General features: G+C 46.7%; 1 protein-coding gene across 8 annotated transcripts in view; it reads left to right on the top strand.

The window, feature by feature from the left end:
• Window positions 1-15,061, top strand: part of LOC119960740 (collagen alpha-3(VI) chain-like) — a 314,544-nt gene that overhangs the window by 30,019 nt on the left and 269,464 nt on the right. The gene's annotated exons all lie outside the window — the stretch shown is intronic.

Raw genomic sequence — 15,061 nt, 5'->3', positions numbered from 1 at the left:
GGAGGAAACCGGAGCACCCAGAGGAAACCCACACACACACCGGGAGGATGTGCAGACTCCAAACAGACAGTGACCCAAGCCGGGATCGAACCTGGGACCCTGGAGCTGTGAAGCAATTGTGCTATCCACAATGCTACCGTACTGCCCTAATTAATGACTAGAGGGTGGACTTGTGTCCAATTAAGAATGGCAGGCAGGCGTTCCCGGCTCCCGCGCCAAAACCTGCCAGAGAATGGCCTAGTCCGTGGCCGTGCATGCGCATGGCGATGACCTGCAACAGTCACGCATAACAACATGGTGCCAGCCAGGCGCAGACCCAACCTGCCAGATAGTGCCCCCATGGACCCCTCCTTACCACCTGCAGACCACCCCCCACCAGTCCCCCCAGCCTCCACAGACGCCCCCCTGGCCAGCGACAATGTTCCCCCCCAACCGTCGCAGCATTGGACACAGTCCGCAGCCACCACGCGCAATTCACAAAAACTGAGAGCACAAGTGAACCGCACTGTCATGAACTCGGCCCATCAAGGTGGAGCATTGGTAACGCACTGAGGCTGTCCCAACGGTGTGTGGTGTACTCTCCGAGACACTGTTTTGGAGGGAGTGGAGCATCCGAAAACAGACACCGCCCCCAATTTGGTCATAAAAAGGGATTCTCCGCCCAATCGGCAATTACGTAATCAGTGCCGGCAAGTGGAGAATCCCGCCCCAGGTGTAATGGCTGATCTTGTCAGCTTGGATCTACAATATCTCTTTAGTGAGGACCATGAATTCTAATTTGAATTGGTTTGGGATCAAACAAGGAGATGGATTAAGGACTTTCCCTGTCCACTCTGCGCATTGTCTTTGTAATTCTGAGAAAGGAATAACAAAATGTGTAAAAGTAGCTCTCTCCCTTCACTTTTTTAAAGTTTTAAACTGCAGCCCTGTCACCATTTTGGAGGGAAAACCTCTCTGCTTGGCAGTCTGTAGTTGCTGCTGAAGCCAGGTATGCAGGAGGGGCTTCAAAGCTGATATGAAGTCTTGGCTCCCCATATTAACAGTGAGGGGCCACCTCCAGAATGTTGGGCTGCTTACCTCCTCTGAGAGGCTGGAGGCGGACTGAAAATTCCATTCATCCTCTGACAGCAGGCCTTAAATGACTTTTGAGTCGCACAATTGGCCACCCACAGCTTTCAAGTGGGATGTCATGTGAGCACCCATCCCAATTCCAGTCTCAGAGGTGTATGATGGCAAATCCCCAGCAGTGTGACATTACATGCCCACTCACCTCTGTTCTTCCCCTTTGGAAGACTGAAAAATCCTGTGCATGATGTCCTGGACTTTGTGCCACTACTTCCTGCTATGTTTCCTTTTGCGTTACTGTTTATCAAACGTAGATTGGATTGGATTGGATTGGATTGGATTTGTTTATTGTCACGTGTACCGAGGTACAGTGAAAAGTATTTTTCTGCAAGCAGCTCAACAGATCATTCAGTACATGGGAAGAAAAGGGAATTAAACAGAATTCAAGAAAATACATGAGAATACATAATAGGGCAACACAATATATACAATGTACTACATAAGCATTGGCATCGGATGAAGCAGTGGTATAAGGTGCTTTACATTTCAAAATTTGTTTGACAAATTGAATTGTATTATGCTAATGAAGCATTAATCTAAATGAGCTCTTGGGATCGAATACAATTTTATAATGTTCTCTTGAAATAAAAGCATATTTTTCCCATCTTCAATATCATTTAATCCAGTATTTTGTAAGGTTAGCTTTGAATAATATTTCCTGTTTTTGAAATTCCTGTCTGGACTGGAGTTAGATTTATGGCTCCATAGGTGCTGGCATTTTTTTGTACCTTGTCCAAGTTCCCCTTTTTCATGAGTGAGTTCAGATAGTTGGGGCAAATTTTAACTTATTGAAAATCGATCTGCAGAGTTGAAATAAATGTCATTAGTTAAATTCTGTTCTCTCCTAATATAGAACATAGAACAGACAGTGCAGAAGGAGGCCACTCGTCCCATCGAGTCTCCACCGACCCACTTAAACCCTCACATCCACCCTATCCCCCAAACCCAATAACCCCTTCTACCCTTTTTGGGCACTAAGGGCAATTTAGCACAGCCAATCCACCTAACCTGCACATCTTTGGACTGTGGGAGGAAACCGGAGCACCCGGAGGAAACCCACGCAGACACGGAAGAATGTGCAGACTCTGCACAGACAATGACCAAGCAGGAAATCGAACCTAGGACCCTGGCACTGTGAAGCCACAGTGCTAACCACTATGCTACCGTGCTGCCCCACAGTTCTGTGGTGCCGTGGTGCTACTGTGCTGAGTTATTCTTTTTGACCATGGCCAGAAATGGCAATCTTTTGTAAGGGCGATGAAGAGTCCACATTGAATAGGTCAAAACAAACAAAACTTACTTTATTTACAATTTACTATTATATATGCTACAGTAGTTTCCTACTGGGTCTTCACTCTAGCCAGTGCCTAAATTGAGGAACTTCCTGTAATAGTTAACGAGACCAAGGAAAGAAGAACGTTCTAAGGCGTCCATTGGGGTGGGTGCCTGCTGGATGATGCCCATCTTCTCCACTTCGGAGTATAAATCTTCGCAGCCCACCCAATAGACGAGATAGATCACCTCCTTCGCATGAAATGCACACTTCCCTCGCCGCGGGCAGACACCAGCCTCAGAGAATCACTCTAATACACCCTCCATGTTGTCAAAGTGTTCTTGCTCAGAGGCTCCCGTGACCCGCACGGTATCTAATTAAACAGCTACATATGGCAGCCCCCACAGGTTGTTCTCCATTACATGCTGGAAAATAACTCAGGTGAAGGGCACTCCGAAAGGCAGTCACATATACTTGTACAGGCCTCTGTTCGTATTGATGGTGACATATTTGTGGGAGGCAGGATGCAACTTGAGCTGAAAATAGGTGTGGGTCACATTGAGCTTTGTGAGTGAACGCCCGCCTGCAAGTTCGTGTCGAGATCCTCTATGCGGGGCATGGGGAAGTCGTCAAACCGCGAAACCGTGTGTAGTGTTCATTTATAATCCGCGCAGAACCAAACCGTTTTGTGCAGCTACATGACTGGTACCACCAGTGCTGCCCAATCAGCGAACCAGATGGGCCTGATGATCCCCTAGTACTCTAACCAGCTGAGCTTTCCCCACCTTTTCCAGCAAGGCATAGGGAACCGGATGTGCCTGGAAATATCATGGCAGGGCTTCCACGTCGACCTGTATGTGGGCTATGGCTCCTTTTATCTTCCCCAATCCGGGTTGGAACACTTCAGCATATTTTCTGAACCCCTTGCCCAAACTATCTGAATCCATCTGAAGGATGTGCTGTCAGTGCAGCTGTAGATAGTGCAACCAGTCACAGGCCAACAAGCTGAGCCCCTGTCAATTAACCACAATGAACAGGAGGTGCACTGACTGGGTCCCAGAAACCACCAGGATCAGAGTAGTACTTGCAATATCTAATGGTTCCTCCATGTAGGTGGACAATCTGTCTTGGGTGTCCATCAAATCCAATGACTGAATGCCTAGTTTAATGCGGTCAAACGTTCTCCCTCCAACCACGGAGATTGCTGCACCAGTGTCCAATTCCATATTGAGCAGCTGCCCATTTACCCGCACTGCAACTTTAATGGCCACCATTGGGGGGCTGCTACACAATTCAACTGCAGACAGTCGGCCTCCTCGTCCAGCTCATCTAGATGGAAAGTAGAAGTCCTGGGCTGGTGTCTGTCTCTATCAGGGTGTCTGGATCTCAAGTTCACTTGTGGTCTGCGTTCACGCTGGGGTTGGAGACCACCAGCCCCACATCGACCTGGCTCCCTGTCTACCTAAAGATTCTGGGGAAGTCTCCTGTCGGGAAGGTTCTTCCTTCAGCCTCCAGATTGGGCCTTAATGGCGTTCGGTCCAGAGCAATGAAATGAAATGAAAATGAAAATCGTTTATTGTCACGAGTAGGCTTCAATGAAGTTACTGTGAAAAGCCACTAGTGGCCACATTCCGCCGCCTGTCCGGGGAGGCTGATACGGGAATCGAACTGTGCTGCTTGTCTGCTTGGTCTGCTTTAAAAGCCAGTGATTTAGCCCAGTGTGCTAAACCAGCAAGGAGGCAGCTCGGAGAGGGAGGGACCCATTGATGGGAGGGGAAATGCCCCAGGATGTTCATCTCCATCCCCTGTATGTCCTGTACCCTTGCACGATGCTTTCCAAGAACAGCGTAATTTGGATGGTCTGTTGCAAGGTCAGGAGGCTTGGCTCACAGTTACTTCTAAGAGGTCGCACTGTTGATGCCACAAACAAAGCAGCCTTGTAGCGTTTAAGAAAAGATGGTGCCATATTCTCAGAATAATGCAATTTTAGGTAACCGCGACAAAAACCCGGTGACAGACTCACCCAGAGTCCTTTCATCAGTAATCATCCGTACCATTGTACTATGACGGACAGGGTCAAGTTAAAATATTCCCCACTAAAGCCACAAGCTCATCGAAAGTTTTAGTGCTTGGGGCGGCTGGGTATGTAAGGTGCCATATAACTCCGAACATATGTGCACCACAGGCAGTTAGTAAGATGACTACCTGGTGGTCGTTCTCTGTGATCTTGTTGGTTGGGGAAAAGTAAATTATCCTCTATGCGTACTGATCCCAATCTTCCAGTCTGACATCAAACATAGGGGCAGCAGGGTAGCATGGTGGTTAGCATAAATGCTTCACAGCTCCAGGGTCCCAGGTTCGATTCCCGGCTGGGTCACTGTCTGTGTGGAGTCTGCATGTCCTCCCCCTGTTTGCGTGGGTTTCCTCCGGGTGCTCCGGTTTCCTCCCACAGTCCAAAGATGTGCGGGTTAGGTGGATTGGCCATGCTAAATTGCCTGTAGTGTCCTAATAAAAGTAAGGTTAAGGGGGGGGTTTGTTGGGTTACGGGTATAGGGTGGATACGTGGGTTTGAGTAGGGTGATCATGGCTTGGCACAACATTGAGGGCCGAAGGGCCTGTTCTGTGCTGTACTGTTCTATGTTCTATGTCCAAATGTCCGAAAAGAGGCATAATGAAAGAACATCTCTAACCTGTATGCAAGAGGTACGGGGAGGTTGCTCCGTAAAATCGATAGTTAACCAGTTTTTATCCTCATCACCAGCTTTGCAAGGGCGCTGTAGAAGGGCCTGTTCTGTGCTGTACTGTTCTATGTTCTATGTAGAGTCCACATAGAGTAGGTCGAAACAAACAAAAACTCACTTTATTAACAATTCACTATTATATACAGCTCCAGTGGTTCCCTACTGGGTCTTCTCTCTAGATGGTGCCCAAATTGGCTATACATTGCTAAGTAGTCACTCAGCCCCTTAACAGCATTTATTTTTCAAGGGCCACGGGAGTGTTAATTGTCGTCCCCCCCCCCCCCCCCCCCCCAACGCCCCCAAGGCTACTTACGGGTTATAACACAATTCAAATTAATTTTTTTTTTCTCCAGTTTCTGTGGGCCGACACCAACTACATTGGGCGGGATTCTCCGGTCCCAATGACAAAATCAAGTTTGCCGATCAGCCGGGGAATCCACATTGGCGCCGAAATGGGGGTGGGGAGGCGCGCTTTTGCGATGCTCTGCCCCCTCCAAACAGCGTAGAGTATGCCGCACGCCATTGGGACGTCTCAGGATGTTACCTGAAGGCCCTTCCCAGATGCTCCACCCCCGATGGGCTGAGTTCCCAAGGGCGTGGGGCACGTGTGCTGTTTTCTGGGAGGAACCCGACGAGGCAGCTGCAGACTGAGTCCCGCGCCACCACAATCGGGGGGGAGCTGATCCGTGGGCAGGGGTGGCTTTGGAGAGGCTGGGGGCACTGGTTGGGGCTGGAGAGCCTGGCCAAAAGAGAGCACTATTTGGCAGGCCGGGTCCTCGGCAGCTAGCGCTATATTGCACGGCACAGCCGATGCAGGCCGCCGCCATGCGCAGCCACGGATCCGGCAAGTCTTCGGCTGTGTCTGCAGCTAAAACCGGGGGCTCAACGCTGCATGCCTGCTAGCCCCCCACCGGATGGAAGATTGATGCAACTTGTGCACCATTTTTGCAGGCGTAAAACACCACAGTTCCCATGCTAGTGTCAGCACAAGTCTCCCAAACAGAGATTCCAGCCCATTATTCTCACTAACCTCTGCTGAAGAAGAGTTCGCCCAGCACACACTGATCTTGAATTTTAGGTCTGATTGACTCAGCACCACTCTACATGGTGCATTAACCCAAAGGGCTATCAAGGGTGTTTCTAGCAAAACTAATGATCAGTAAAAACAAGCGGCATTGTACATTGAATTCCCAATTCAGTACTCCATGTTGTGGTTGAATGTTCATTTAAAAAAGGATCCTCCACATGTGGAGATCCACGTGTTGTGGGAGGCATCAGGCAGAGACCAGGGGCGGGATTCTCCGACCCCCCTGCCGACCCTCCACGTCATTCCCACCCCCGCCGTGTCCCAAACTCTCCAGCACCGGAGATTCGGCAGGGGCGGGAATCGCTCCGCGCCGGTCAGCGTGCCCCCCCGGCGATTCTCCCGCCCCCGATGGGCCAAAGTCCCGCCGCTGTCATGCTTGTTCCGCCGACGTGGATCAACTCACCTACCTCACCGGTGGGAGTAGGCGGCGCGGGCGGGCTCCGAGGTCCTGGGAGGGGCGCGGGGCGATCTGGCTCTGGGGTGTGCTCCCACGGTGGCCTGGCCCGCGATCGGGGCCCACCGATCGGCAGGCGGGCCTGTGCCGTGGGGACACTCTTTTCCTTCCGCCTTTGCCAAAGTCTTCACCGTGGCAGAGGCGGAAGTGACCCCCGCCCCTGCGCATGCGCGGGGGGACATCAGCAGCCACTGACGCTCCGTCGCATGCACGGGCGGCGAAGTCCCTTCGGCCCCGGCTGGCGTGGCGCCAAAGATCTTCCATGCCAGCCAGCGGAGCGCCAACCACTCCGGCGCAGGCCTAGACCCTCAATGTTAGGGCTTGGCCCCTAAAGGTGCAGAGACGTCCGCACCTTTGGGGCGGCCCGATGCCAGAATGGTTCACGCCACTCCATCACGCCGGGACCCCATGCCTCGCCTTTCCGGGTAGGGGAGAATCCTGACCAAGGCATTATCTAAATTGTGAGGAAAATCAGGCTGAGTTTCAGTTCTTCGCACTCAAGCTGACCTAAATGCATCCAGTTTGAGACAACATTGTCAAATATTTGGGAAAAGCTCAAGGGAGAATCAAGAATGAAAAAAGGGTTTCTTTTAAATAGTAATTTCAAAGCAAACAAAGTGTTTTAGTTGTCAAATAAATGATGTAGGGAATCGAGAGGTATGACAAAGTAGGAGAAAAAAATTCAAGTTATTTGAATATTTCAGTTCCTTCACTGCTCCATTGGATCAAAGTCCTGGAAATGTGGATATTTCTACAACACATGAACAGCACCGCTACCTTCTCAAGGGCATTTAGGGGTGGGCAATAAATGCTGGCCTTGCCATCGATGCCCACATCCCATGAATCAATAAAAAAAAATAACTGACCACATCACCTGACAACCCGACTGCCCAACCCCTGAGCCAACCTGATGAGCTCCCAATCTGACAATCCCTCCTGACTCTACCCACCTACCAACATCTCCCACTGCCGCCCTACCCACCTGGCTTCCTCCCCCACCTCCCACTTCGCCCTTACACACTTACCTTCTCTTCATAGCCTTTCAAAGAAGCTTTGGGGCATATAAACCATTCACTCACCTGACTGAAGCATCTACAGAAAATAGGGTGGAGCCTGTCTTCCTCCGACACTTGAATGCTCTAACAAAGCAGTTCCATTTCAGGTATGCAGTGCTCTGCATTTCCTGAGAAGCTGGGATTGGAAGTCCCAACCAGAAATGCAGATCTAGAGCCTGGCACAGGAATTTAGGAGTGCTGTGGCAATCCGACAGTGATAGCTACTGCTTGGGAGATTCAAACCATTGTAAAATTAAGCTAAATTTCATGAAATCTATTGGCACCTTGATGCTATAATAATTGGCTATTGTCACAAGTAGGTGCCTGTTTGGGGAGGTCGGTATGGGAATTGAACCCGCGCTGCTGGCCTTGTTCTGCATTACAAGCCAGCTGCTTAGCCCACTGTGCTAAACTAACCCCTAATAGACACAGTAGTAAGCCATCCTGCCCAATGGGACTGGTCTGCCCTTAAATTTGATCAATGTTATTCTATACCTCCAAACATATAATGACAATTTAACAATCAGAAGTTAGAAATTCTGCTTCAAAGTCAAAAAGACATGGGCTGGGATTCTCCCCTACCCAGCGGGACGGGGGGTCCCGGCGTGTTGGACTGGTGTGAATCACTCCGGTGTCGGGTCGCCCCAAAGGTGCGGAGACCTCCGTACCTTTAATTTGAATTGGATTTTATTTAAGTTTTCTGATGAAAGTTAAAAGATTTGATTGAAGGTCTCTCATCACTCTCTTCATCACAGTTCATAATGATTCCAAGCTGCAAATCAATAGAACCATAGACTTCCTTTACTGCACAGGGAGGCTACTTGGCCCATTGAGTCTACAATGACCCTCTGAAAGAGCACCCTAACTAGACCCACTCCCACACCCTAACCCTGTAACCCTATCTAACCTGCACATCTTTGGACAATAAGGGGCAATTTTAGCATGGCCAATTCACCTAATCTGTACGTCTTTTGACTGTGGGAGGAAACAAGAGCACCCAGAGGAAACCCACGCAGACATGGGGAGAATGTGCAAACTCCACACAGGCAGTCACTCAAGGCTGGAATGGAACCCAGGCCCCTGATATTGTGAAGCAGCAGTGCTAACCACTGTGAATCATCTGCAAGTTTTGAAATTGTGCCCTGTACATCACGATCTAGGTCATCAATATATATCAGGAAGAGTAAAGGTCTTAACATTGACACCTGGGCAACTTCACTCCTTCCTGAAAACTGAAAGACAACCATTTATCATTTGGTTTCCTGTCACAATTCAGTCAATTTCTTACCCAAGTGCCTACTTTCCCTTTCATCCCATGAGCTAGAATTTTGGTCACAAGTCTGATGTGTTGCACTGTGTCAAATGCATTTTGAAAATCTATATACACCACATCAGCAGCATTGCCCTTATCAATGTTCTCTGTTAGCTCCTCAAATAACTCCAGAAAGTTAGTTAAAAATGATTTGTCCTGAGTGAATCCATGCTAACTTTCCTTAGTTAGCCTGTACTTGTTGAAGTGACTATTGATATTGTCCCAAACTATAGTTTCCAGATCTTTCTCTATCTCTGAAGTCAAACTGACTGGTCTATAATTGCTGGCTTTATCTTCACACCCCTTTTTGAACAAGGGTGTAACATCCACAATTCTCCAGTCCTCTGGCACCACCCCTGTCGCTAAGGAAGACTGGACGATTATCACCAGTGTCTCTGCAATTTCCACTCTCACTTGGATGTATCTCATCCACCCCGGTACATTAGCAATGTTAATCAAAGATAGTTGTTCTAACACCTTCTCCTTTCAATTGTAAATTCTTCTTGTGTACCAGTTACCTCCTCTCCATTCTGGGTAGAATCTTCTTATTTTGCGAAGGCAGAAGCAAAGGTCCCGTTTAATCCCACACTATTTCTCCTGCTTCTATGCTCAAGTTTCCTTTTTTCATTTATAATTGGCCTTACTCTTTCTTTTACCTAACGTTTTATTATATACATGCTTGTAGAAGACAAGGATTCCCTTTTATATTAGCTGCAAATCTCCTTTTGAGATTTTCTGATTTGTATTTTCCTTGCTCCTTGCTTTTCTAATTCGTATTTTCACATCCCCTTTGGTCCTTCCGTGTCCATCCTGATTCTCTATTGTATTTACTACCTGACATCTGCCAAACTTGCACTTCTTTATTTTCATCTTCATCTCTGTCTCTCTCGTTATCCAGGGTGCTCGAGATTTATTTGTTCTACATTCCCCCTTCACAGGAATATACCTTGACACTGCCTGCAATACTATCACTCTGGAGGTAGCCCATTGTTCAGCCAACATTTTATTTCAACTCATTCGACTCAGATGCATTCTCATTCCATCAAAGTTGGCTTTCCCCCAATTAATTATTCCTGTCCTGGATTGTTCCTTGTCCTTTACCATGGCCGACCGAAACCTTATCATAAAATAGACACAGCCCCTCCGCCTCCATGTGCCAATTCTGTGAACTCCTCGCTATCTCCTTGCTGCACTATCTATTCATCCCTTTTGAACATCTTTCACACCTGTGAGGTTCAAGCATGAATAAATTGTTGGTACTTAAAGTTGACGAGGCACCAAGACAGAGATATATCTAAGGATATTGAAGGAAGTGAGAATGAAAATTGCGGGGTACTAGCCACATTCTTCCAGTCCTCACTAGACTCAGGGGAGATGCCAGAGGACTGGAGAATTGCAAATGTTATTCCCTTGTTAGAAACAGGTTGTAGGTATAGCCCCAGCAATTACAGATCAGTCAGTTTAATATCAGTGGTGGGTAAGCTTCCAGAAACACTTGTTCGGTATAGAATTAGCAATCACATGGACAAATGTGGGTTGATTAGGAAAAATCAGCATAGATTTCTAAAGGGGAAATCATGTTTAACTAACTTGCTGGAGTTTTTGGATGATGTAACAGAAGAGCGTTTGGACTCAGCTGCTGCCCAGGCAGTCCATCAAGGTTTCCAGTAGTTCTATGCCTGCTCCAATTCTCTCACCACTGGCAGTGTCTTTGAGCTCCCTGTTCATGGCTCTCTTCTTATGGCCTCTGGCTCTGCACCCTCAGTCTGCCAATAACCTTGCACTCTGTATGGAGAGGCACACAGAGGCCAGCCATTTACTCTGATTGGTGCTCTTCACCATCAAAGTCAAGTGCTGGCAGAGACCCCACGTCATACCGTCACATCAGTTGCTTCAAATGGGACTCCTGATCAGAGTTTCTTCTTGTGGCTCTGTTAGCACTGATTTAATTTTGGTTTGTATTTCCTTAAGATCTAGTGGTAAAGGAACCTCTGTTATCCATTCCCATTCCTGGGTGGCCTCTGCAACCATCACTGACTAGAAAGGATCACAGTGGGTGATTGCCACCCTCAATTTGGTGAATTCTTTGGCCCTCTTGTTACCTTCCCACCAAATCTTTGTTTTGGAGTGGACCTTTACTTTGTACATACGACTGTTCCTACTTTCCCCTTGTAGCTTCAAGGATTACAGTTAGCAATGCTGCTATGGCCAAGGGCCTGAATTAAATGTCCTACATTCCCAGATCTCTAAATCGCGGTTCACAAATTGTAAGTGCACATTGCAAGAAAGAAAGCATATGGAAGAAAGTGGAGAGAATGCAGTTGTGTGAGTCATCACATACCTTGCTAGTTCAGCACTCAGATGAGTGAACAATTTCAAAGCCAACCTCCACCCCTGTCTTGGGATCACAGATTCCATATCCTGTCTGCCCTTTTTCCTCAATCTCCAAGGGGAACCATCCAATTGCATATCCCTCCCATCTGTCAAATTTCCACTTGTTTAGTCCCATATCTGTTCCTCAAACGCCCTCAACTGAAGACACATGGAGCTCCCCTTAATAGACTATATTGACTGCCAATTGGGGCTCGTCCAATCACTGTACCCTAAAATGTTTTTACCCTAGGGCACAGATTGTATAACTGGACACAATACCACCCATTTGTTAACCACCCATCTACGACCTTGAATAGATAAGTGACTAGTCTAAATTTGCAATTCAACTCCAGCAATAATACTGTACTCAGGCTTTCATCCATGGTTTCTGTTTCCAGATAAAGTACACAGGGTCCACAGCTCCCAGCGTTGGTGTGGTCTGGAAATCCTGATCCCAATTTCAACCAACTCCTTTCTTTAGTAGGCGGAGGAGAGGAGCTTTTTTTTAGCAGCATAGTGCCCTTTATTTGCCCATAGTACTAGTTAGACCCAAGAGTTAGCATAAATTAGTTAGGGAGTCAGGATGTGGCAATTTCTGGATTGACTTCCAAATTAGTTGCTGTATCTGTATGCTAGCTTTTTGTGATTCATGTACAAAGAAAACCCAGATCCCTCTGCACCGCAAAATTCTACAATCTTTCTTCATCTCAATATTATTTCGCTTTTTTATTCTTTCCACAAAAGTGGACAACCTCACAATTTTCCACAATATATTCCATTTGCAAAACTCTTGCCCACCAAAATAAACTATTGATATAAAGCACATTACGGACGACCTTTTGAAAATCAAAATATACACTGTTTCTATTGGTTCCCTTTATTCACACTGCTTACTATATCATCAAAGAGTTCTAACATTTTGAATTCCTTTTCATGAAACCATATTGATTCTGTTTCATTGTGTTTTGAGTTTCTCCTGCTACTACTTTCTGAGCAATGTTGTAATTTGTCTGATTAGGCTTTCAAATGTAAAAATATCACTCGGGCAGCATGGTGGTGCAGTGGTTAGCACTGCTGCCTCATGACGGCGAGGACCTGGGTCCGATCCTGACCCTGGATCACTGCCCAAGTGGAGTTTGCACATCCTCTCTGTGACCCCCTGGGTCTCAACTGCACAACCCAAAAAGATGTGCAGGGTAGGTGGATTTGTTATGCTAAATTTCCCCTTAATTGGAAATTTGTCTCAAAAAATCACTCAATAAAAATGAATATCTCCCCAGCATTAATTTAAGTTACAGCTCCAGTTCAAAGAACAGAAACAAAGAACTCACAAACCAATAAATTACCTACATTTGCCAAAATAATGCATGTGGACTGAATTCACCAAAAATGGGGCTATAACCTACATCAGCGTAACAACGCTGATGTTTCACTTTTGACTTTCCTTAAAAAAGTCAAGAGCGATTCTCTCACCTGCAGGGGGTTAGCAGGGTCCTGGTGTACTTCTCGCAGCTCTGGCTGCAGATACAGGCCCCCGCACTTTCGGTCGGGAGTTCGCGCATGCGCATGGCAGTGGCCTACAGCGGCTGCGCCAAATGCAAAGGCAGACTTGGACCGCGGACCAACATCGAGAATGTTGGCCCCCCAAGATGCCATGCATCCGAGGATCCAAACCGCCCGATCACTGGCCTGATCACCCATGAGGAAGCCTCCGGGTGCTTGATACACTTGCCCCACACCAGGGCGGTCGCAGACTGACTCCACAGCTGCTGTCTGAGGTTCCCAACGGCCAATATGTGGTTAGAACCACGGCGTTGGGAACTCGGCGAGTTTTGCCCGGAGAATCGCAGGGGTGTGCCTCTATCAATGGCCCCCAAGCTGTGCTGCGTAAATCGGACGTGAGTGATTCTCTGGGGACCAGAAAATCGCGGGAGCGGCGGCAGTCATGATTCCCGCGTAAACGGGGATTCTCCGCCCCCGCGCTGAATGCGATTGCGATGCGAGGCTGCAGAGAATCCAGCCCCAGTTCTCAGGACTTGTGTCCTGCTTCCTCTCTGGGACCAGATCGTGTTCTAGAATGGCAGCATTTTCCTCATTTTGTCGAGTTGCTTCACTCAACATGTTTCCAAGTTCAGGACTCTGTGTAAGCTGCACTATGCCAAGGCAGCTTCTGTGCACCAGCAAAAAAGTCATTTTTCTGCCAGCTGGAGTTGCAAAGGTCAGATTCTTGGCTAGAGAACCAGTACTAACTAATGTGAATGAACTAACTAGGCCTCTGCAGCTATCAGGTGTTTTTTTCACCACTGACGAAAAGTAAAACAAAGTGCAAGTCAATGTGAAAGTAAAGTACAATGCCAAATGTAACATGGGACTAGATTTTAAAAGAAATCTATGCTTAAAATGCATAGATATTCCTGATTTACCAATTTGAGTGCTATGTTGAATCCATAAAGATGGCCTCCATGCTAATTACTTATTGATTCAGTGAAACTATTGGAAGAGTTGTTGATTATGCTGATATCATCATACTATTTAGTTGAGGATCTGGATGTTTGTTTGCTGGAGTTAATGGAGTAGAGGAACAGAACTGGACAAAGATGACATTAACTTGGATAGGTGCCATTAGTGTGATTTGAGTGTAGGTGAAAGTTGGGTAGTTCTGTTATTCTGTCCTCCTCAGGAGGTACGTACTGTGATGTGTGCGGAGGATTCTTTTGCATACGTGTCCAGAAATCTTGCATTTGCAATGAAAGAATCAAAACTGTTTAGGGACTGAATCTGCACATGCATTATTTTGAATATGAGCAATGTGAATATAATGATACATTATGTGTTATGAAATATGTGTTTTGTTTATATATGTTTGGTCACATTTATTCTGTAATGTTTCAGTAGCTTATATTATAATATTTTACTTTTCACATTTCCAATCCAGCCCTCATATGTAGACTTGTCAATTGTGTTTTAATATATTCTTAGAGGTTCTTCCAACTGCTTTGACCTCACATTTGTTTGCCCATTATGTCCATTCTTGTGACACACTGCCTCCGCACACCAACTGCAAATGTACAGAAAAGCTGCACAGCCCAACTGGATAATTCTCTGACACTTTTATAAATAACAAGTTAAAGAAAATGAAAAAAAAAATCAAATCTTTTAATTCCCCAATTACCAATTTGCTGGCTTGTGCACAGCACTGTCCAGAAGATAGATCATTACCCTGACCATTGGCAACCCATGAGTTTAAACCTTTAGTGTTGACAAGCACTGTTGGTAAGCCGCAGCTCAATGATCCATCGTTCTCTGACAACTTCCCAACAGTGCACACTGGATAGCGTTCCGGAGTGGAAACTCGAGCTGGTTAATTTTTAATACATCTCAAACTTGGGCTGTTGTGTTCAATTTGAACCTGTAGGTCTGCTGCAGCTGTATGTATTTGGGATATTCCTTTTCTGAACAGCTCTGTTCCATATCCATGGTGCGTTTATTCATGAAGGTTAGCCCAATGGCTCTCAGATAAGCAGTTTTGCATCATTGCTACATTCATTGTACCTTGGATGCATCTTTTTGTTGCATTTCTATTTTTGTATTTCAAAAATGAGCTGATTTCATTTATTACTGCTAACTAACATTTATTTATT

Source organism: Scyliorhinus canicula, chromosome 2, assembly GCF_902713615.1.
Source record: "Scyliorhinus canicula chromosome 2, sScyCan1.1, whole genome shotgun sequence".
Lineage (NCBI taxonomy): Eukaryota > Metazoa > Chordata > Chondrichthyes > Carcharhiniformes > Scyliorhinidae > Scyliorhinus > Scyliorhinus canicula.
The sequence above is the reverse complement of the archived record's forward strand: the minus strand, read 5'-3'. Positions and strand labels throughout refer to the sequence as shown.